This window comes from Rhineura floridana, chromosome 2, assembly GCF_030035675.1.
Source record: "Rhineura floridana isolate rRhiFlo1 chromosome 2, rRhiFlo1.hap2, whole genome shotgun sequence".
NCBI classification, from domain to species: Eukaryota; Metazoa; Chordata; class Lepidosauria; order Squamata; family Rhineuridae; genus Rhineura; species Rhineura floridana.
This window is the reverse complement of record NC_084481.1, coordinates 63,775,033-63,798,197: the sequence shown is the minus strand read 5'-3', so window position 1 is coordinate 63,798,197 and position 23,165 is coordinate 63,775,033. Positions and strand designations below refer to the sequence as shown.

The 23,165-nt window shown below is 41.4% G+C and overlaps 1 long non-coding RNA gene across 1 annotated transcript; it reads left to right on the top strand.

Moving 5' to 3' along the window:
• Window positions 1-2,697: 2,697 nt before the first annotated feature.
• On the top strand, window positions 2,698-23,101 carry LOC133378158 (uncharacterized). Its single transcript, XR_009760885.1, has 3 exons — window positions 2,698-3,058; window positions 17,110-17,161; window positions 18,965-23,101. It is a non-coding gene; the product is annotated as an uncharacterized LOC133378158 (long non-coding RNA).
• The last annotated feature ends 64 nt before the right edge of the window (window positions 23,102-23,165 follow it).

Sequence of the window (23,165 nt, the reverse complement as noted above, 5' to 3'; positions counted from 1 at the left end):
AGAAATAAATGTCAGGCAGCATTTATTTCTATAGGAGGGGGGCAGATTCTCTGCTCCTTGTCACCTAAGTAAAGCTGCAGTGAGCATTCCACAACCACTCTCATAAAAAACAGGAAGATGAGGATATGATTAAACAGCATTCTGCCAACGTATCACAGTGACAAATTTTTCTCTCTCGTCAGTAGTAAGTACTATTCTTGGAATATATGGAGGTTCAAACCACATTCACCTTGGATGTAAGATTTCTTTTTTTAAAAAAGAAGTATGGTTATGATTTGAGTAAGAAGACCACTGACATTCCTTTATTAAGTTAACCGTTCACTTGACTGTCAGCCAGCCAAGAACAACATGAACCTCCAGAAGTAAGGCTACAAATACACAATCACTTGTCAGATGCTCAGGCCAACTGTGGACATATACCTTGGGAAAGTTGTGTTAAAGGCAGCTGACAGCCTGGGGACCAGCTTAATAGGAGCAGGGTGCTGGAATGAGGGAGGCAAGCAGGGAAGTGAATTGGCAGTGATCTACATCTGCAATGAACTGTCTAGGCTGTGCACATTTAAAGCACATTGCCACCCCCTTTCAAAGAATCCCAGGAACTGTAGTTTACCACTCATAGGGCTACAATTCCCAGCATCCTTAACAAACTACAGTTCCCAGGATTCTTTGGGGGAATGTGCTTTAAATGTATGCTGTGGACACAACCTAGGACTGATAGAACTCAGCAGGTCTCTATTTACCTCAAAAGCAGCAGGCTGGCCCTTCAGCATCACTGAATTTCCTAGTCCAAGAGGATCAGGGGATGCAATGTCAGTTAGAATGGCCTGTAGTTTCCTCCTCCAATCAGCAGTCCCAGTGGCATAGGGAGCAGGGAGCTGCCTAATCCACAGGATCTCTCTCTCTCTCTCTCTCTCTCTCTCAAAATCTTAATTTTCAAATAGTATGTGCCAACCATGAAAAACAATATGAACACAACAATCACTTCCACAGAAGAATTATAAGCCCATCAAATAGCATGAATTATTGATTCCCTTCTAGGTAGCTAAGCTAGGTAATGATCACCCAATATCATCTACGGAGATACTTCAAAGCATTGGAGGCTGGTGGCTCCAATGTCAGTGGGGCAATGAATCTGCTCTGGGTTTTAGGCTGAACTTTTAAGGCGTTCAGACTAAAACCTGTAGTGGATTCACTCCCCAACTGACATCAGAGCCACCAACCTCCACTGCTTCAAAAAAAGGAGTGTGGAGTTGGCGACCCTCCTGTTTATATACAGTATAATTAAAGAATGGGAGCCACATTTCAAGGAAGTTGTCATCTTTTGTTACTCCCCTAAGCAGCCTACTTTGATTTGTCAATCTCTCTAACAACGCTGCTTTCCAAACTTTACTGAACCATTCTTTAACTATGGGGCCCAATTGAGTTTTCCAGTGTTGTGCTACTGTCAATCACACCACAGCTAGAATAACTTTTACCATCTCCTTATGCCTCATTAGGCCTTCCAGCTTATCTTCTAGTAGTGATAGTTGTCTTAACATTTGATCTCGGATTACTCCCCAAATAATTCCAATCTTGTATCAATCTTGTACCGATCTGCCCACAGCCTTCATGGAGGGCTTGTCCTGAGTTACCATTAACAAAGCATCATGAACTAATCAAGTGGGATGTCCCTTGAAACACCATCCCCTTCATCCTCTGATCTGAACATTGCTGTGGCTAGTTTTGACAAACAAAGCAAGTAGCAAGGGTAATATAGCACACACACCCCACATTCAGTGGAAAGGGATGACAGTCATATCCATTTATCTTAACTATGGCAGTATTATCCATATAAATTATGCAACTAGGTTCAGGAATTGAGCCCCAAAGTTCTTCTTTAAGCCCTGTCTAATACCACTCTTTTCATCCAAGGATCACATTTTGGGGAGGGTGCTATCCTAGGATGGGCTTGATGAAAGCCCTGGAGTCTTTTCAGGGCATGCTGTTTTCAGAGCATGCACATGGTGAGTTGACTCTCAGAATTGTTCTTGTATTCAAAAATATGCTTCCACACATGGAACTGCTAAGTGAATCAACTCCAGTCTATGATATCTATACTCTGGTCTTCCTTGTGAGCTGCTTTGCTGCTTTCCTTGATAAACTGATAATCTACAGGGCCAACCCAACCATTAGACAAAATGAGGCAACAACTTCAGATGGCAGATACTGCAGGGCAGGTGGTGGCAGTGAGGTGATGCAAGACAAAGCTGTAAGTGTCATCAGCCCATCGTGTGCCCACTAAGCTAGCCTGGGCCCCTCAGGCACGGTGGAGGTGCCAGTGCTGAAGTAAAATTAAGTTTCCAGTCCAGTGGAATTACAGGAAGTGTCATCATGTCCTTCACCTCAGGCAGCAAAATTTCTTCAGCCATCTCTGTTTATCTGTTCCATACAAACCATGTGTGAATAACTATATTCTTTGCTGAGTTTTCCATATGACTTTTCCCAAGGATCTAGTATTCTGTAATCATACAGTGAAAAGAAAACTATGCACAGTTTTTATGGATGTGGCTTCCTGGAAATCATTCCAAAAACTTTCCCATGGAGGCCTAATTACATTGGAAAGAATATTCATTCTCATACCATTCTTAGATAAGAAACAGTTTACTTTTCTGCATTCATTCCTACACAGAACCAAGGAGCTGCATTTTAAAAAGTGGAAAAGTGATGTGAAGCTGACTCTGCAATGAAAACCCACAGAAGAAGCGATGCCTTCTCAAGCTGGCATAACTCTGCCAACAGCTCATCCAAAGCTTTTACACATCGCCAAAGCTGCTTCTCAAGCCTACACAGTTTGCAAAGTGGAAAGAAAAGGAATTGAAGAAGCAAAAATAAATATTAAAGCACGTAAGAATTAAACATTACCTACTTAAATAGCAATTATGCTGCTGAAAACAAGATCATCACACCTGTACAAGAAAAGACATGCAAGCTCCAAACATCTGTTTGGATCCACCTGCCAGGCACCTGTTTTGCTGCTTCAATGCCATTTGATTGCTGGAGATGTAGAGGCTCTTGTGAGGTAATGAGTGATTTTACATTATGCATGATTGAAAACAGGTGTTGCAATGCTGTACGATTCTATGCATGAATAATTCAGTTTGTTTTGAGCAAGATAGTTAAAAGTATGTAATGATATTTATTTATTTATTAATAAATACATAGGTTGTTCTTTATCGTGTGTGTGCATGTGATTTTTTTTAAAAAGAACTCTTCAATAGAATCATCCATAATGGTTTTTTATACTATTTGATGAAACTGTCCTGGGAAAAGTTAAAATATCTATAGCGGAAAACCAAAAAAAAACTTGTTAGCAAGGGGTGGAGGAAGAGAATTATTTCAATTTTTTCTAGGATGGAAAAACTGGATTATTTATTGCATTACTGTGTAGAACTGATGAAAGATAAGACAGATTCCACATGTTGACCCAAATCCAACACTAACCCTGTGCCCATGGAGAGGTTTTGATAGCTTCTAATTACTACACATGCTTTCTGCTTCTTAACCCAGATACAAGATTCTGTTGCATGGAACTGATCCTAAACAGGTCATATACACCTGAGCTATATACGCCTGGGGACAAGTTCCTTACTCATAGTTTTCCTGGATAAGAGATACCACTCCTTTTAATTTGAAGAGTGGCTTGCGTCTTTGGCAATGAGAGATGCTGTGATGAAAATGTCAAATAAATGTCTGCCTTTGTTGTCCTTAACCACACACAAACATGAGTTCTTTGGACCACAGCTGTGATTTTACATAGAAATCTGAAAAAAGAAATGTAATGGCTGCTGTCAAAATTTTGGTGAATGAAATGTTAACTTATTCTGTGAGAGAGTTTATGCCTAGTTTTTCCTATGTGGTCAGCCTGCTACAGTAGTCCATTCAACCCCATGTTCCCTTCGCTGTGATGCCAACATCAGTGGCACAGATATTCATTGCCTGCTGTGATGATTTTGACATGTGTCCACTAGGATAAGGATTTGAACCTTCAATTACATTTCAAATAGAGCTTCATCTTCCCTTGATAGTTGTATCCTACAACATTTAGTATAGAACTGTCAGAAGCCCTGGCACATTCTTCTGGGTCCAGCAGCTTACTTAACATCCTGGCATACCATATGGCTTCCATGAATCACAACTGCTGCCAGAATGTTCTTTCCACCTTTCATACCAGGTACTGCAACTCCCCAAACACACCCAATTCAAAAACAGCATCAAAAGATAAGGCTGCCAGGCTCACAAAGACTCTGTAATCAACTAGAGATCAAGTGGGTAGAATGTAGAATGTAATCATGTCTTTCGCCACTTGGAAATCCTTTCTCCGTCCAACAAATAATGGCCTTATGAGAGGAAAGGCATTGTCCCTTTGTAACTTTTCAAGGGCTCCACAAGGAAAATGTTCCAGCAAGAAGGGGGGACAAGACAACATTAGGCTGCATTTTACTGCACTCATTTTACTGAAAACAGTGGGGCTCATTTCTGAGTAAACATGTACAGGCATGGACTGCTAACTTCGTATCATGGTTTTATTACTGTGTGGATTAACAGGAGATGTCAGTAGTTTCATGCAATAACTTGAAAGAAATACTCATTCTTTATTTTGCTTTATGTTTTAGACAAAAAACTATTTCAAGGCCTGCATCGTCTTCTTATAGATTAGCCAATTTCTTCCAGCATGTTCCTTTCAGCCCTGTTAGGGCTCCTCTGGAAACTATATATGTACCCCAAAATCATATTTACTAATAGCAAAATCAGAGTTATGACAGCTATGCTGCCAAAATGGAGTTGCTGAGAAACAAGAGAAAGAAATCAGCATGCTCAGGGAAATCCTGAGGTTTGCAGAAGTTGAAAAAATCTTCAGACAAGGGGAACCAAAACAGGCCTGTGAGGACTGAGCATGCTCAGTGGCCAAAAAATGTAGAGTGTCTTTTGGAGGAGGGGATAGAAAACCAGGGAAGAGGAAATGGAATAAAGTATCTTGAAAGAAGGCGTGGATGGCTGGTGAGAACCCTGACCAAGAACACTGCACCATTTTGTTACAGGGTTCACTGTCTGTGTTATTTTCAGTATAGCCCTGCTCTCAGTGTGCTTGTGCTGCCTCACGCCGGCCTTGAAATAGTAATCAAAGGGGTAGCTTAGGAAACCTCCTCAGTTATACATACCTTTCAGCCAAGGCCGCTCAGGTACTCCAGGCATGCATAGTTGGAATTTTAATGAAGTTTTCATGGCTGAAAGGCTGGGAAGCTCTTTCCTATGAAATCACTTCAAAAATAGCAACTTTTTTTGCATTTTTTTCCAGCACAAAAGCTCTGCCTCTTTGAAAAGGCCATGTCCAATGTGGAAGCTAAAGTAGCTTAACACTCATTCCAGAGCACCGGAAGGAGCTGCTCTTCTGTAGCTGCACTGCTATGACACTATTTATGGATCAGCAAATCACAGCTGAAAAGTCCAGAGAGGGTAGAGATATAGCCATAAAGTGTCATAATCGGAATATCATATCTTTATTTGTAAAACTATATATCCTACCTTTCAGTGTAAACCATCTCAGGGCGGGTCACAATTATACAAAACCAATCAGAATCCATTGGCCAGACTGCTTACAGGAATAAGTTACCGGCCACATGTTACCCTGCTGCTAAAAGAGCTGCACTGCTTGCCAATTTGCTTCTGAGTGAGGTTCACGGTTCTTGTGTTAATTCACAAAGCCCTAAACAAGTTGCACCCAAATTTTCTTGAGGACCGCCTGACTGCCATCTCAATCACCGAGACCTGATGGGGCACATTTAGTGCTTCCCCATGCTCCTGAGGTTTGGTTGGCCTCCACCAGGGACTGAGACTTTAGTGTGGCAGGCCCTGCCCTATAGTACAGAGATTCGGCAGGAACCATCCCTCCTTTCTTTCAGGTATCTCTTGAAAACTGAACTTTTTAGACAGGCCTTTTAACACAAATCTTTTCCCAATCAATATAGTACTCACTGATGATTTTATTATTGTTTTTCATGATGTATTTACTGATTTTTAAATTTTATTGTGTCTCTGTAAGCCACCTTGATGGAATTCTATGAAAAGTGTGGCTTAAAATATGTTAATGAATTAAATAAACATATAAAATCAATAAAAATGAATAAATCTACAAAAAAAATCTACCTTTCACAATATGCCAGGGTCACTCCCTCTGTCTCCATCAACAACACCAGCTAATACTCAAACTCAAAAGACCTGGATGAAAATAAATGTTGTCAGTCAACAGTGAAAGATGGCTAGTGTGAGCCCAGCCCCACAGTCTGATTTAAGTTGGCTTGGCTTGCAACATGTCCTGGTTTAAGGAGAAGAATAAGGTTTGCTTATTCTAAGCCAGGTGTGGGGAACCTATGGCCCTCTAGATGTTGCTGGACTCCAACTCCTATCAGCCCCAGCAAGCATAGCCAATGGCCAGGGATGATGGGAGCTATAGTTTGGCAACATCTGGAGGGCCAAAAATTCCCCACACTTGTTCTAAGTCAATTTTAGGTGAAGTGATGTCACACATCTCTACTAGAGAGTGTTGCTGGAGAAATCTTCCATAGATGCCCCAAGCAAGCACAACCTTTCTATCTCTTGTCAGGTTTTTCCTTTGGACTTTTTCCAGTAATCATAAACTTCCTGACTTCCACTGTTCCCTGTAATGTCACTGCAATAGCTACACATCAACTTTTTTGCAAAGTGTCCTGGAGTACTAGTAGTTTAGCTGTCTCCTAGACTATGCATTCTTCTGGTGAGAAACAAAAGTCTTGCTGTTGGGTGAGCTCTGATTTTAGCGCACAGCCTGAACCTGGCCATGGTGACTCGGAAGTCAGACGCTGCATATGTTTCCCTTAAAACATAATCAGTGTGGATTCCGTTAAGAGTCCCTCATGTACTAAAACTCCTGCACATTAAACCACTACAAAAGAAAAATGGGGAATTTGAGATTATGACGAGACTGGAGAGGAGGACTGGAACTTGTTTGTATACCAGTGCATCATCCTTCAGTATTGTCTTTGAAGTTTATTATACTATTGTTTTGTTTGCAATTGTCTGCTTCTAAAGATTGTTGTCTTAAAACATCAGAAGAGCATACAATAGCAAACATTCTGTGTTGAGAATCTGGACACCAAGCCCGCCTCTCACACAGCCAAGGTATCTGTGAGCATCTTCTGCCAGGTACCTGTAATCCGATTTTCTAGAACAGTAGTGCACTTCTTGTTATTCACAGCTGTAATCATGTTGAAACTGTCAAGTGTTGTCTCTGCATCTTCAATTTACTTCTCAAACTAAATCCTCTACTCCTTTGTATGCTGAAGCTGCTGTGGCCTGGAACTCATCTAGTCTTTTAGTAACATCTTCCAGATTTGTTTTAAACTGATTAGACACTGCTGAAGAATCAAATTCTCTCCCCCGGATAGTACAAAGCCATGTGTTGACAGACCTGGCTCCTAGCCATCAGCCATGTGATGATGCCGCGTTGCATCTTTTGACAGCCCAGGTTTTGTACTGGCCTTTCTGAATGCTCATATACCCTGAAAAATTAAAATAAAATAAACTATAGTATGACAGGATGAAGGGAGCAATGAGAGAGAGGGAGAGAGAGAGAGAGAGAGAGAGAGACAGACAGACAGACAGAGAGAGAGAGAGAGAGAGAGAGAGAGAGAGGCTCTTTAATTAAAGGGCTCTTTTATACTGGCTATGTGGCAGAATCTGCAGAATGCTTTCATTGTTCAAATGGTCAACCTTAAGTGTTTTGAATGCAGCTACTGAAGATAACTGGCAGCACAATCCAAAGCATGTTTACTTGCTGTTTTTGATGGGGCTTACTCACTAGGAAGTGTGTTTCAGATTGCACCTTGAATAACAAACAGCAACAAAGCCATACAAATTTTGATGCCAAAGTCAGGAAATATATGTCCACTGCTAATATTGCCATTGCAGCAACAGATGGTAACTGTGAATTCTGTAGTTCTCTAGTGGCCCTAATTGGGAATTCAAGATTGTCTCTGTTGTCTCTTCCTTTATGCATTGTGAACATTGGAAGCAATAAAAGCCACCATTCTCTGCTCCCGTATGTGGAGAAAGGGTTCTCTTCCTTCTGTTGAGTTGGATCCAGAGCCAAACTAAATTAGTTGCACCTAGTTTCCACTTTCCACTGAGAACAATGGGACTTGACTAACTTGACCTTTGATTTCTGTGAGCCCTATGTGCAATTACCTTACTTTAGATCCAACCCAATGTTACTACTTTCTGGCTGCAGGCTGAGGAATAAAGATGGTCCTGCAAAACGCACTTCCCAACTCCCTGCCGTCAGCTCTTGAAAACTTGGCAGCCTGCTAGGTTGGGTGCTTTCTCCATCTCTCCCCACAGGACCTATTTCTGCCCAATCTCTCTCTCTGCTCAGTTGGAGACAAGACTAGGATGCAGCCTGACAAGGGCAGTTGCACTTTGCCCAACCTTAAAACCATCACAGTTTAGCTCAAGGGGGACTGTTACGTTCCTGTATGTCTCTTGGATTCCGCCTCCTGATTCCCCACACCTGGATCAGGATATCCCTCTGGGAAGTCCACCTCAGCCTGGGTCAGATATGCTGTCTAACCCCCAAGCTTCAGCTCCACCACCTTGGTGACCACCAGTGTACACTGTCAATATAATTGGTATAGGTATAGGTGTAGAATAGGACTCTGGTTTGGTAGCACACGTGACCAAGCTGACATGCAGATTTTACAACAAAAGCACTTTATTATTTACATGATGTTAAATGTTGATAATTATTAAGATGTTATTGTCCCTGCTCTACCTACCTATCCTACCCCACTAACCACAATAATAAATAATAAAATAATAAAATTTAATTTATGTGTCTCCTATCTGGCCGATGGCCACTCTAGGCGACGTACGTATAGTAAAATGGAGCAAAATACAATACAATAAAATACAATATAACAATATTCAATGATCAATGGTTTCTCAATGAAGCAATGGTTTCTCTGATCGGATGGTGGATATATACCCTGTCCTGGATGGGGTTACACTCCCCCTAAAGGAACAGGTGCGTAGTCTGGGAGTCATCTTAGACTCTTCCCTCACACTTGAGGCTCATGTAGCCTTGGTGGCCCGGAATGCGTTCTACCAACTTCGGTTGGTAGCCCAGCTACATCCCTATCTGAGTAAGGAGGACCTCTCATCAGTGGTACATGCTATGGTAACCTCGCGTCTGGACTACTGCAATGCGCTTTACGTAGGGCTACCTTTGAAGACGATTCGGAAGCTACAGCTAGTGCAAAATGCAGCGGCCAGACTGCTAACAAGAACTAAGCGGTCTGAGCATATAACACCTGTGCTAGCCCGTTTGCACTGGCTTCCAATATGCTTCCGGGCCAGATTCAAAGTGTTGGTACTTACCTATAAAGCCTTATACGGCGCGGGACCACGATATCTGTCGGAACGCCTCTCCCGATATGAACCGGCCCGTACACTACGGTCTACTACGAAGGCCCTCCTCCGGGTTCCGACTCATAGGGAAGCCCGGAGAGTGGTGACAAGATCTAGGGCCTTCTCAGTGGTGGCCCCCGAACTATGGAATGGTCTCTCCGAGGAGGTGCGCCTGGCGCCGACACTATCATCTTTTCGGCGCCAGGTTAAAACCTTTCTCTTCTCTGAGGCATTTTAATTCCTGTTAATTTCTAAATTATTATCTTTTGATTTTAGACTGTACCATTTTGTGTACAGTTTTGTGTTATTTTTATTGTATTTTTAATGTTCACCGCCCAGAGAGCTGTTGCTAGTCGGGCGGTATATAAGCTTAATTAATTAATTAATTAAATAAATAAATAAATATAAATTAAGATAACAATACAGGGTAGGAGGCATTTCAATCATAAGAACATTAAGCTTCCCCAGAAGTCCCAAAAGCCTGTTGAAAAAGCCAGGTCTTTAAGGCCTTGCGGAACATATTCAGGGAAGAGGCGTGCCGAAGATCTTGTGGGAGGGAGTTCCAGAGGGTGGGATCTCCCTCAACACCCCAGCCCCTCTACCTAAATGTTCACTTCACAATTCCTGATCCTATCTCCTCCAATTCAAATCCCTATCTAACTCTGTCAAAACCAACCACTTTTTCACTTTCAAAACCTGCTTGGAACTCTCACTCACACATCCCCTCCCACCTGTCAGCCTTACATCATCCACACTTCCTAGCATTCCATTAACTCTTTCTTACCTGAATAACATTTCATTAAACATAAACAAGTTTAAACATATAAACAAGTCTGATTTTGTTACAGGGACCTTGTGTGATCCAAGAGTGCAGAGCAGGTGTGTATAGGCAGGTTGGCTGAGGTCAGATAGAATGAAGAAGTCTATGGAAGTGGGCAGACGTCTCTCCCTCTTTGATCTACAGTATACTATCTGCTTACAGTAGTGCAGAAGTTGGCATCCCCGGCTGCTGCAGCAGCCACTCCTCTCTGGCTGGGTATCTCTTCTCCTCCCTCTTTCTCCTGTTGCTTCCAGGAAAATGCCTCCATGTCTTACTGCAGAGACTGGGTGGTCATGCTGTCAGGATACTCATCTTCCTGGGAAACAGCGCCAGCTCTTATGCATAAGGCAGATATTTGAGTTGAAGCAGCAAGTTAGCAGGCACCCCAGACTTCCTACACCTCTTCCTCTTGGCAGATCCTTCTTTCCAGCTCACATAATCCTAGGACAGCAATCTAAAACATACTTACTAGGAAGAAGCCCCACTGGGGTAGTGAAAATAACAGTTCACTGCTCCACAGCTGAACTAAGTGTGTTTGTATGTGCAGGTCTGTGTGTGTGCATGCGTGCGTGCGTGCATGCATGCGATGTCCTTCCCCTGGCACCACCTGTGATGCTCTCACTCTTGGCTACCAGCAGTCAGGATCGTCGTGTTTATTTTTACCTCTCTCTGCTCTAGCACAGATCTGAAAAGATCCCTCTGCTAGGCCACACTACCCAACACTTTGTGTACTCAATATAGCCTCTAGACTGTGCCTTAGTCTCTTCCTGGCTATATGATACCTTGTGTCCGTGTATATCGGTAATTCCCAACCCCCCTGAAGCCTCTTGCCTATGAAGCTCACAGCTCTGGGTTGTTCTGTGGTACTGAATGCTGATACAATATCTCCTCCTTTACCCCTGCCACCATTAGATACAATTTCTTCTCCAGCCTTGGTTACCCTACCTTCCCCCCTGGTCTGTACACTCCAGCTAAGGAATCAGGCTTTTAAGTAAACCAAGAAAATGTTTATTGTTCACACTAGGAATAACAAGATTACTTAAATATTTTGTTGGCAAGCGTATGGTTTCATATATGATACTCTTATGTTCTTACTTCTTAATATTTGCCTCAGAACTCCTAATCCAATCTCTCTACAACAACCTTCAACACCCACCAGCCTCAACATCCACCACCTTCAACATCCACCAAACACCACCACCTCAACCACCCAGATTCAACTGTCATTCTCCCTTTTATACCTTCAGCCATTCAAACACACAGCCAATCATCATCCAACATTCTACAGCCCATGTACTCCCCCTTCTCACTCACTCCACTTACCATATTTCCTATAATAAACCTGCACTTATCATATATACATTATATTCACATACAGGAACATCACAGTGCACACACCTCTCTGTTACATGTGCTTTGTGTTAAGAGTGTGCCTGATTTTGTCGCTCTGTGCATTAATAGGTGACTGTATGCTATCTGGCCCCACCTACATTTGAGTCTGGCCACCCCCATCTTTGGAGTGTGGGCCCTGACAGCTTTCCTCTAAGGTAATATGGCCCTCAGCCCAGAAAAATTCCCATCTCTGCCATACAACAAAACTAATATCAATCCTTTCATGTCTGAATCACTGTTTGGATGTGATTCATCACCTAGATATAACGAGGGAGCAGAAACATTTAAAAAGCAAGAAGAAATAGAAGAAAAGAAATGAAATTTCTTTTAAATGTAAATGAATGGTTTAATCCTGTCTGAATTGACCAACCCAGTAGTTAATTATCACAGCAGAAAACAATGCTGTTAGTTCACACATTTCAGAGATGTTGAGGTTCACACATAAGAAGGTTCTCACCTCAGAACCTGATGCAAAGCTGACTTCAGAATGTGGAGTCTTCCATAGAGCAAGACAATTTTTCTTGTTACATTTATTATTATCATCATACTAAAATACCACAATGTGTTGTGTTTGTATGGTGTAGTAAATATTCCTGGCATATTTAAGTAATGTTCCCATACAAAATAAGCAAACAGAGGACTTTGGGAAATATTTTGCTTTCCCCTGCTGCATGCTAAAGAACATAAGTGAAATAGATGTGCGAGTTTTAAGTGGCAGATACACACACACACCCCTCTGTACATCTATGTAGGAAAATGACACATGTGAATGGATCCTTCTGGTGAGCATGTATTGAAATAAACATGATTGCCACTTCTTTTATTTAATTTTATTTAATTTCTTTTATTTAATTTTACAGTTTCCCTATTGCCTTTCAATACAAAGATATGCTCAATGTGATTTTACCATTCAAAAAACCAAAACAAAAATGCCATGAAAGCGGCCGACATAAAACATACACCTGAGCTGACCATACAGGCAAACCACCCATATTTATAACCATAAATAAATAAAACAAAATGGTTGCCAGGTAAATACTAGAAGCTAGAGGCTCAGAGCTAAAGCAAACAGTCTAAATGTCTGGCAGAAGAAAAATATATTCACTGGTTGGCTGAAACTATCTACTTCATGTGGTTGTCATGATGCGAAAAGAGGATTAGAGACACACCATGCATGTACCTCCCTGCTCTTATAAAGAGGTGGGATTTAAACGTTATAATAAATAAATGAAAAAAATGGAAATGGACTGCCTTCAAGTCGATCCCAACTTATGGCGACCCTATGAATAGGGTTTTCATGGTAAGCGTTATTCAGAGAGGGTTTACCATTGCCTTCCTCTGAGGCTGAGGCAGTGTCTGGCCCAAGGTCACCCAGTGAGCTTCATGGCTGTGTGGGGACTCAAACCCTGGTCTCCCAGGTCGTAGTCCAGCACTGTAACCACTGCACATACATACATAAACAATGATGCCCCACCTGCTCCAGTATTTAGAATCAAAGACAGCTGTGAGAATAGGGCAGTGTCTGCTCACCTTTCTTTTGGTCTCTTTATTTATTTATTATTAGATTTATATCCCACCCTTCCTCCCAATAGGAGCCCAGGGCAGCAAACAAAAGCACTAAAAATGCTACAAAACATCATAAAAACAGGCTTTAAAATACTTTAAAATAAAATATATTTAAAAAAACATTTTTAAAAGCTTTAAAAACATTTTTTTTAAAAGAAAAGTTTTAAAAACATATTAAAAAGCAATTCCAGCACAGATGAAGACTGGGATCAGGTCTGAACTTAAGAGGTTTGTTGAAAGAGGAAAGTCTTCAGTAGGTGCTGAAAAGATAACAGAGATGGCACCTCTCTAATATTTAAGGGGAGGGAATTCCAGAGGGTAGATGCCACAACACTAAAGGTCTGTTTCCTATGTTGTGCAGAACAGACTGCCTGATTAGATGGTATCTGCTGGAGGCCCTCATCTGCAGAGGGCAGTGATCAACTGGGTATATAAGGGATAACATGGTCTTTCAGGTATCCTAGTCCAAAGCTGTATAGGGCTCCTCTTTAGCTAGGAGAGCCATGATCTGGTTAAAACTGGGAGGGGAGAGTCAGGGGATAGGGCTTATGAATGGCCCCATCTCCAATATGCCCCATATTTGAGCACTGGAATGACTTACAAAGTTCAGGGCTGAGTGAAGATGTCCTCCCAAAACTTCCAGCCGTACTTGCAGAGAACAGAAGGGTGGGGGAGAGTTGCTGGATGCTCTCTAGAGAAGTGGCAGAATTCTCAAACTATTTGGAAAATTATCTTCTGAGGAATTTTGACTCCATTAATACTCAATTCCAGCTCAATTCTCTCCTTCCTTCCCTATTTTCCCCAATTGACAACCTAATGGTTTCACTGATGTGCCCATTTTGTTTGCATTTGGATTTTATTTCATTTTTCTTTAATTGTACAAACTGATACACTTTTGTAAAGCTGGGGAATCCCCAAAGTATGCAAGTATTGCTACTTTATTTTGTGGTGATCCTATCAAACAGATTTGCTCTGGACCACTCAAATTCAGTATTAGATGTAATGATAATGAAATGAACAAACAGAAGTCGTAGGCACAACTATCAGTTGCAAGTAGGATTGGAATGAATATCCATGGCCCCATTTGCAGGGAGCCAGTTCGGGTAGCCAATTCCCAAATTTTGGGGGAGAGGGAGTTGCACAGTGGGAATCACCATGTTTTTATGGCAGCTGCCATTTCTCTCTCCTCCCCGACTCAAAATGATGCTGTGTGTCCAGGCCATTCTGAGGTGAAGAACATGTTTGTTCCCAGCATCTGATGTTCAGACTTATATTGCTCCTGGAGGGGAAGGTTCCATTTAACAAGCATGGCTAATACTGGTTGTTAGACCTATTCTCCATGAATTTGCCAAACCTTTTTGAAAAAGCCAAGTATGGTAGTGGCCATCATAGCATATTGTAGGCAGTGAGTTCCATGAGTTAATTGTGTTTGTGAGATGATTTAACAACATTTAGTATAAAGCTGTGGCCCTCAAATTGTTGCTGGACTCCAGCTCCCAACAGCCTCAGCCAGCATGTCCAGCAGTTAGGAATGATGAGAGGTGTAGTCCAACAACATCTGGAGGGCCACAGGTCCTCTTGCCCTGGTGGAAGCAAATTGAATTGATTTGTATCAGACCATAGGACATATTTTTGAGGGAAGGATCCTTTTCTCCTCCTGCTGAATGCAGAACATTCCTTACTAGGAACCCACTGTGCGTTTAAAATGCCTTTGGAATAATAAATGATACACAAAGGCAGGTATAGAAATAATGTGTTTTTTTTGAAAAATAAAAATTGATGACACTTTGCTTCTCGAGAACAGACGTCCTCAGATGGGGGGAAAATGTTGCCAGCCCTGGAATGATTGACATTTGTTTACTTAACTCTCTCTTCTTGTAAGTCTGCACACCTATTTCAACCTTGAACAGTTTCCAACTGTGGTATACTGGAACATTTTTTCATTTATTAAGTTCAGTGTTGCCAACCCAAACAAAGAGTAATCAGTGATGATCCAAGCAGACCAAGCTGTCTAGCACCATACAATGTATCTGCATACTAATTTTCAAATTCCCTCACATTTCCAGAGAACTAATGGGATCATTTTCATTCTGTTACAGCAACTCAACAGTTACAGAATCACCATCTGTGTTTTCGTTAACCTGAATCAGATATGAATTCTGTTATTGCAAGGTAGAGCAGCTTGTTTAATGATTCTTAATCTTTTCTTTAATTAAATCATGCAGCCAACCTGAAAAATCTATCTTAATGCAAATTAGGAGCTTTTTTGGCATTCACTTACAGTAATGCACTAATAAGGTTAATTTATGAAGGTTCTCTTCCAGTCTGTACAGATGATATTTGTTCACTGCATATTTTTAGCATATTGTCTCTTTTTGTGATTTATTTATTTATTAAAAAAACCTAAAATAATAATAAAAGAATGTAGTTATATTTTGTTAACACAAAAGGAGGGAGGTTCTTATAGTGAGAAATGAAGTCGCATAAAAATGAAAATGTGTTCTCTATACATATTTTTTCTACTCATCTCAATACAATTCAGTGGGTTCTTTCAACCACCAAGAAGTCCTCAGATAAAATCAGATACTCTGCTCTGGCTCTTTTTACACATATAGCCTCCTCATCCTGGACAACCACAATATGATAGGAATCAGAGGACCATTAACACAATGCACTTTTTTTGGGGGGGGTAACACTGGTTTTCTGGGCTACTTGTATTTCCAGTGCACTTGGAGCTGAAGGCTGGCCCAAATTTTGGAATGCCTGGTCCATTCTAAGCCATGATGTTAAAATTAAAGTCTTGCTGCACTATGCAGACTTCAGTTTCTATCTTCACCTATAGTAAAGATCAGAGGTTCCCAAACTGTGGTCCGTACACCACCAGTGGTCTGCAAGCCTCATTCAGGTTGTCTACAGTGTGTCTGTGGATTTGTGGTTGAAGATGGGAGATGGCACATCCACTGCATCGAATATTTATATAGATATTTAACAGTATTTTTATTGCTTCTTTTATTTCTTACATGGAATTTTAATTGTATTACAGTTTGCATTCTATGGAATTACAATTGCTACAACAGACAGAAAAACCATGAAGTGGTTCACCAAGACCTTCAGTAATTTTCAAGTGGGATCTATAGGGGAAAAAATTGGGAACCACTTGAGTTTTCAAGCAACAACCTGCCCCATTATTTTCATATGTGAATCAGGTTGTCTGGTCTTTGACTGTAATAAACTTTTAAAATCTTTATGTGAATCAGGGCATCATTAAGTGAGCACTCAAGCCCTACATCATCATGATGTCATAGGAATTGTTTTGGCTTTGGATATGGACATGATGGTCATCTGAGTACTCCAGCATGGGCCCAGGTATCCATTTACCATGCCACAACTGATTTGGGGGAATAGTGCATAAATCTATAATTCTAGTAACTGCTTTATTATGTTCACATTAAGTGGGGAATTGGTCCTGAATCAAGGAAGGAGAATGTGCAACCTTATCAGAATAAATTATTATTTTATTATTTATTAAACTTCTAATGATTTAGAAGAACAATGTTTCAAAGGCACCTGCATTTAGGTATGGGAGAGAAATTAAATTCATTTCACATTTTTAAATTCATTTCACATTTAGGGGTTCTGCTCCTACTTGGTGGGTCGGCTCCAGAAGGTGGTGCTTGGGGAACATTGCTCGGGACCCTGGACCCTCCAGTATGCAGTTCCACAGGGGTCAGTTCTGTCCCCCATGCTGTTCAACATCTACATGAAACCGTTGGGTGTGGTCATCCGGAGCTTTGGAGTGTGTAGCTATCAGTATGCTGATGACATGCAGCTCTATTTCTCTTTTTCATCTTCAGGTGAAGCTATCAATGTGCTGAACCAGTGCCTGGCTGCGACAATGGACTGGAGGTGGGCTAATAAACTGAGGCTCAATCCAGACAAGACTGAGATGCTGCTAGTGGGTGATTCTTCTGACCGGATAGTGGATGTCCAACCTGTCCTGGATGGGGTTGCACTCCCCCTGAAGGAGCAGGTTCATAGCTTGGGGGTTCTCCTAGAACCATCTCTGTCATTTGAGGCTCAGGTAGCCTTGGTGGCACGGAATGCCTTCTACCAACTTTGGTTGGTGGCCCAGCTATGCCCCTATCTGGCCAGGGATAACCTGGCTTCAGTTGTCCATGCTCTGGTAACCTCAACGTTAGATTACTGCAATGTGCTCTGCATGGGGCTGCCTTTGAAGACTGTTCAAAAACTGCAGCTTGTACAAAATGCAGAGGCCAGATTGGTAACAGGGACCAGACGGTTCGAACATATAAAACTGATTCTGGCCCACTTGCATTGGTTGCCTATATGTTTCTGAGCTCAATTCAAGGTGCTGGTTTTAACCTATAAAGCCTTACACGGCTTAGGACCACAATACCTGATGGAACGCCTCTCCCGACACGAACCCACCTGTACACTATGCTCCACATCTAAGGCCCTCCTCCGGGTGCCTACTGCGAGGGAAGCTGGGAGTCTGGCAACAAGGGAGAGGGCCTTTTCAGTGGTGGCCCCCAAATTATGGAATGATTTCTATGATGAGCTGCGCCTGGGGCCAACACTGTTATCTTTTCGGTGCCAGGTCAAGACTTTCCTCTTCTCCCAGGCATTTGAGCATGTGTTTTTAAATTGCTTTTTAAAAATGTGTTTTTAAATTTGTATATTTGTTTTTAATGTTTTTAATTGTTGTAAACTGCCCAGAGAGCTTCAGCTATGGGGCGGTATACAAATGCAATAAATAAATAAATTTAAAGGCAAATCTATCAAATCTGCACTTTCCAAAACAATATGAGAATCGAAACAAAGCTATCCTTTGAAATTCACTTATCTGAATTTTGCAACGCTGTTCTGCAACTAAACAATGTTTACCAAGATGATGGTGGTGGTGGTGGCACAGTAAAGTGTTCATAAAAATGAATATATGTTAGTGAAAAAATATACAATGCATTATAATAGAGAAATTTGTTTGCGGAAAATGTGTATGTTAGTCAAAATTGCATAAAAATGTGTTTATCAAGAGAAATTTGCATGAACGCTGATTAATTTTCATGAGGATTCTTTTTTTAAAAAATTGCTGCAGAAATGTGGAGAACTGATTTTAAGATTGGAAAAATGAGAAACGGAGAATATCTAAGATTGGAAAAATGACAAATTTGACAGGTCCCTCCATCCCTACCTACATTCATACAACAGTCATTCTGCATGGCTATTTAAACTGAGTTTGCAGTATTTTAAATGTTGTTAAATGGTTTTAATATTTCAATAGTTTAGTTTTATTTTAATGCAGATTTTTGTATGTTCTTAATTATGTGTACTTTTTATCTGGAAGCCGCCTTCAGTTCCAGTTTGGAAAAAGGATGGGGTATAAATAAAGATAACAACAACAACAATTATTATTATTCTATTAAACTGTATTCTGAACTGAAGGGCTCCATCTGAGGCAAGGGAGTACTTTTCATGCAGATTTGATGTCATGCAGATAAAAAAGCTACCCAGCCAATTTGGGACATTTCTGTTTCTGAAATTGGGCACATTTTAAGGACAGGATTTGCAAGTTTAATTTGAGGAGAAGCTGAGTCATTCACCTAAGTTTAGAGTTGTTTTAATCTTCATTAATTACATTTTTGTCAATTTTCAGCACTACCTCTCTTAAAAAACTTGTTTCTCTTACAGTGGGTCTAGCATTGCTTATGTCCGTGAGAACGCCTTAAAGATGTGCACACTATGAGGAAGAGTCCAAGCTGATGAAGAGGATACTACAAACATCTTTTTGGGGACATGCCTTGCATGATGTTTCAGATAAAAGTTCAACAAGTATCCTTGTTCAAACGGGAAGTTTCAGTACGAAACCTAAACAGCACAAGTTCAGCTCATTTCTGTAATGCATGCTAACATATCGTAACTTGGTGCTGCAGTGAATGGGCTGATTAACACAAGCATGCATATAATTTGTTTTTTCTTTAATGCAATGCCAGTATACTTGGTGACCAACATCTAAATGAACTTTCTTTACTCTGTCTGGGGAGATGTGAAATTTCCATGTGTGTTAAGATGCCAATTCCTGGCTAGCCAGAGAAACTAGAGTGTAAATGGTCATGCTAAGAAGGTATGAGAGCAGATCTCCTCCGTTAAGGGCTGCGAAAGTACAGAGGAAAGCCCACAGAACAGAAAGAGACAAAGCAGGAGAGAGGAACCTCAGGCCCAAGGGCCAAATGTTTAGGGCCTCTCTGTTTGGCCCTCAGGACTCTCCCCAGGCCACACCCCTTCCCAGAGGCTACACCCTGCCTGAGTGCTTTTGCCTGGCTGAATGTGTCCTTGAAATGTGACTGTGCCTCTTGCTTGGCTAGAAGGAGGATGGAGAGGTGTTGCATATGTGTCTGCGTGTCTCTTTCTCTCTCTGTGTAGAAACCTCTACCTTTTGCATGGCTGGAATGTAACCTACTGTACAAAGGTGGGAGTCACATCCATGGCTGTGCTGACTTTTGCCTTTGACCCCATCCACCACTGGTATGCAGCCCCCAAAAGGTTGGCTATGAAGGAATGTAGCTGTCAAACTGAAGAAAGCCGCCCCAGTCTGATTTAAAGTGTACAACATACATCCAAACTTGATGCTGAGGGTACCACTGGGCTAAACATTTTGGCCCACAGTTTTCAGCAGTTTCAGTGGCTAAGGCAAAAATGGTCCTCTCCTCAAATATCTGATTAATCCTGGGGTGGGGGAAGGAGGAATCCTGAAAAATGTTTGGGTGAAGATAAGGTGGGCTGATTTTTTTCACACATAAAAAGCCTTGCTGCTGCTCCAAGTGGTAGCATGGCTGCCCTCATCATCCCAGCTGCATTCTTTCATCATTTGACACAGAATGCCTCAGTGGTAATGGTGCTATACCATGTCACAGGCTTTACTGGAGAGAACGATTGTCACTCCCCCTCTTTATTTCTCATAAAAACAAAAGACAAACCCTTGGCTACCTCGTTTTAATGGTAAGCCCAATCCTCGCATGAAGGTTTGTTGAAGTCACTCGCTTTCATGGAGGATGAATGGTCCTGTTGAAAGGGAGGGCAGCCTTAACAGTGGTACAATCAACAAATACATGACAGAGGACTCAAAACCCATGCAGATAACTCAAAGCAATGTTCCAAGCCACAGGTTTCACATCAAGTGAAGCCATGGGCAAAAGTCAACTCCCCAAACATATATACACTCCTGTCTCATACTCATGCACCCTCATCCTAGCTTCTCTCCCTCCCTCTCACATAACAATCCACCTTTTTCTCTCTGATTCATGCACGCCCAGCATTCCGTCACCTTTGTGTCAGACATTCTCACCACTTTCTTTCTGTCCCTCTGTCATTTATTCACACGCACATCCTCACTCCACCATCTTTCTATCTCTCCCAGTCACAACAGACTTGGCACACACATGCTCTCCCCTCCTCCCCAAGCTGTCATCCTGCTGTGGGCACTCAAGGCTGGAAGTTGGGAACTCCTTAGAATCAGCAGGAGCTGCTCTGAATAGCTGTGGTAACCTGGCAGGAGTAGTGGCTGGGTAGCTGTGCCAGTAGCCAGCTAGCAGTTCAGCCCAGCATGCCATGGATTCTTCACTCCGCCACCACTACCACCTTTGCTGATCACCATCTGCCATATTCACCAGGGAAATGTTTTTTTTAAAAAAAACATAAAAAGTACTGGAGAAATCCCCCACCAGTGAAGTCAAACTTCCATGCCAGTAAAGTGCCTTTTTCAGTTCACTCAGCTTCTTCCTCCAGTATGAGGGCATCATGGGTCCCTTTTTTCCTCTTCTCGTCTGTGCCCCTTCTCAGGAAACTCCAACTCTCCCTCCCCTCCAGTGCCCTTTTCACACTGCCCCCGCCAAAATGTATTATTCAGAGCATCACACAGACTGGGGACACATTAAAACAAATGACAACCTGCAATAGGTCACTTGTGCGCACGGTGGGTGCTGTGCCACTTAACTGACCTCCCTCCATCTGAGTCCCTGCACCATCTGCTGATGATGACAAGAAAGCTCATTGAAAACAATGGGACCTTATCTGAAGGCCCATTGGAAATAACGAAACTTTGAATGTCAGTTGAGATGCCAGAACTCCACTGAAATAAATGCAAGCTTAAGCGTTAAATGTGTCGAAAACTTGATGAGATGTTAACTGCCCTCTTCAATAACTTTCTGTCTTAGAACAGGAAATGGAGAGAAAAGAGTCTGGAAAATTTCCTTATACCCAGGCTCTTTGCCCCACACCTTAATAAACAGGCAGCCCTAAACACCAACAGAGACGTTTACGGGAATGAAACAGCCAATCACTGTGCAATCTCTGCACCCTGTGCACTCTTCCTGCAGCATAAGGGACTCAGGTGAAGTGGGTGCATGATGCCAAATACTAAAATAAAGCATACAGAAATGCAACAGGCTGGTGCTAAAGGTCTTAAATTTACCAGTCTGCTACTATTGCTACTGAGTCAGAGAAAGTTGTTTTGGAGACAAAAGATTGGAGTGATAGAACAAATGGCTCCCCTCCAACAAGAATTAGAATCACAGCATCAGAACAGAGATATACAAAAAAACTGACCAGTAGTGCTATACAAAAGAGGTCAATTAGGAGAAGGGAGCCAGTTAATGTAAAGGCACAAAGCTTGATGTGAGGTTTATTTGTTTTTTAAACAATAAAAATAAAATTCTAGTATTAAAATTATTTGAGGCTGTGAAGAACGGGGGGAAATGTGTTTATGTTGCCTGTAAACAATGGCAAAAATATAGAGAACAGAGAAACAAACAAACTCCTCAGAGAATGGACTGTATCTAATTGCTAGTGGTGCAAAAACTGAATGGAGAAGAACATTGTTGAATGTATGTGCTGAATTTCTTTAAATCACATTTGATGTTAAAATACATTTATCATAGCATTGGTGTATTATGTAATTTGTATATTTATAAAAGTTTAAAAGAGTATTTTGCATAGTTGAAAGTGCCCCTTTGAGTACATTCCCCACCAATGAAAATTCATTTTAAATGGCACTGATAATTTGTTGCTATTACTGCTAGTTTGGGTGGCAGGGCTCTAAAGTAAGTGGCTCCTACATGCCTCTATTGTTCTTTTGCAAGGTGTCATTTTACTAGCCTATGCAGTCTAGGGATGGGGGAGAAATTTGATTCAGTTCTCATTTATAGGTTAACCTACTTAATCTGCATATTCCAAAATAATATGCAAAACAAAACACAAGCTTCCTTCGAAATTTGTACTCTGAATTTTGCAATGCAGTTCTCCAGCCCCAAGTAATGTGTACAAAACTGTATGTAGTAGGGCGAAGCATCCATAAAAATGCATATATTGGTGAAACTAATTTATAAAAATGCATTATATCAGGGGAAATTGCTTTGTAAAAATGGGTATTTTAGGCAAAATTGCATAGACAGATATATGAGAAGAAATTCACACTAAAATGCTGCTGAATTTTCATAAGGGCTTTTTCTTTTCAAAAAAATCACAAACTGATGTGGAAACATAAACAACTGAACTTAAGAGTGGAAAAATGAGATATGGAGAGAAACTGCAACTGATAGATTCACCTTTCTCTATTGTGTTCTCAGTGCCATACGTACACATGTCTGCCACCTCCTGGTCTTTCCTGCCCCAGAATAAATATGAACACACAGAGAGACACATACAATGTTTAAAAAACATGTATGAACCACTCCATGGAATAACCACTGGTACAGTGTTATTGAAATGCATCAAGCCTGCTCGTGTCTACTTTGGGAGCAACCAGAAACATTCTAACTACCAGAAATATTATTAAAGTGAAATTCTAATAGTGTTGTTCAATGGCCTCTTCTTGATTCACAGTTTACGGTGACTA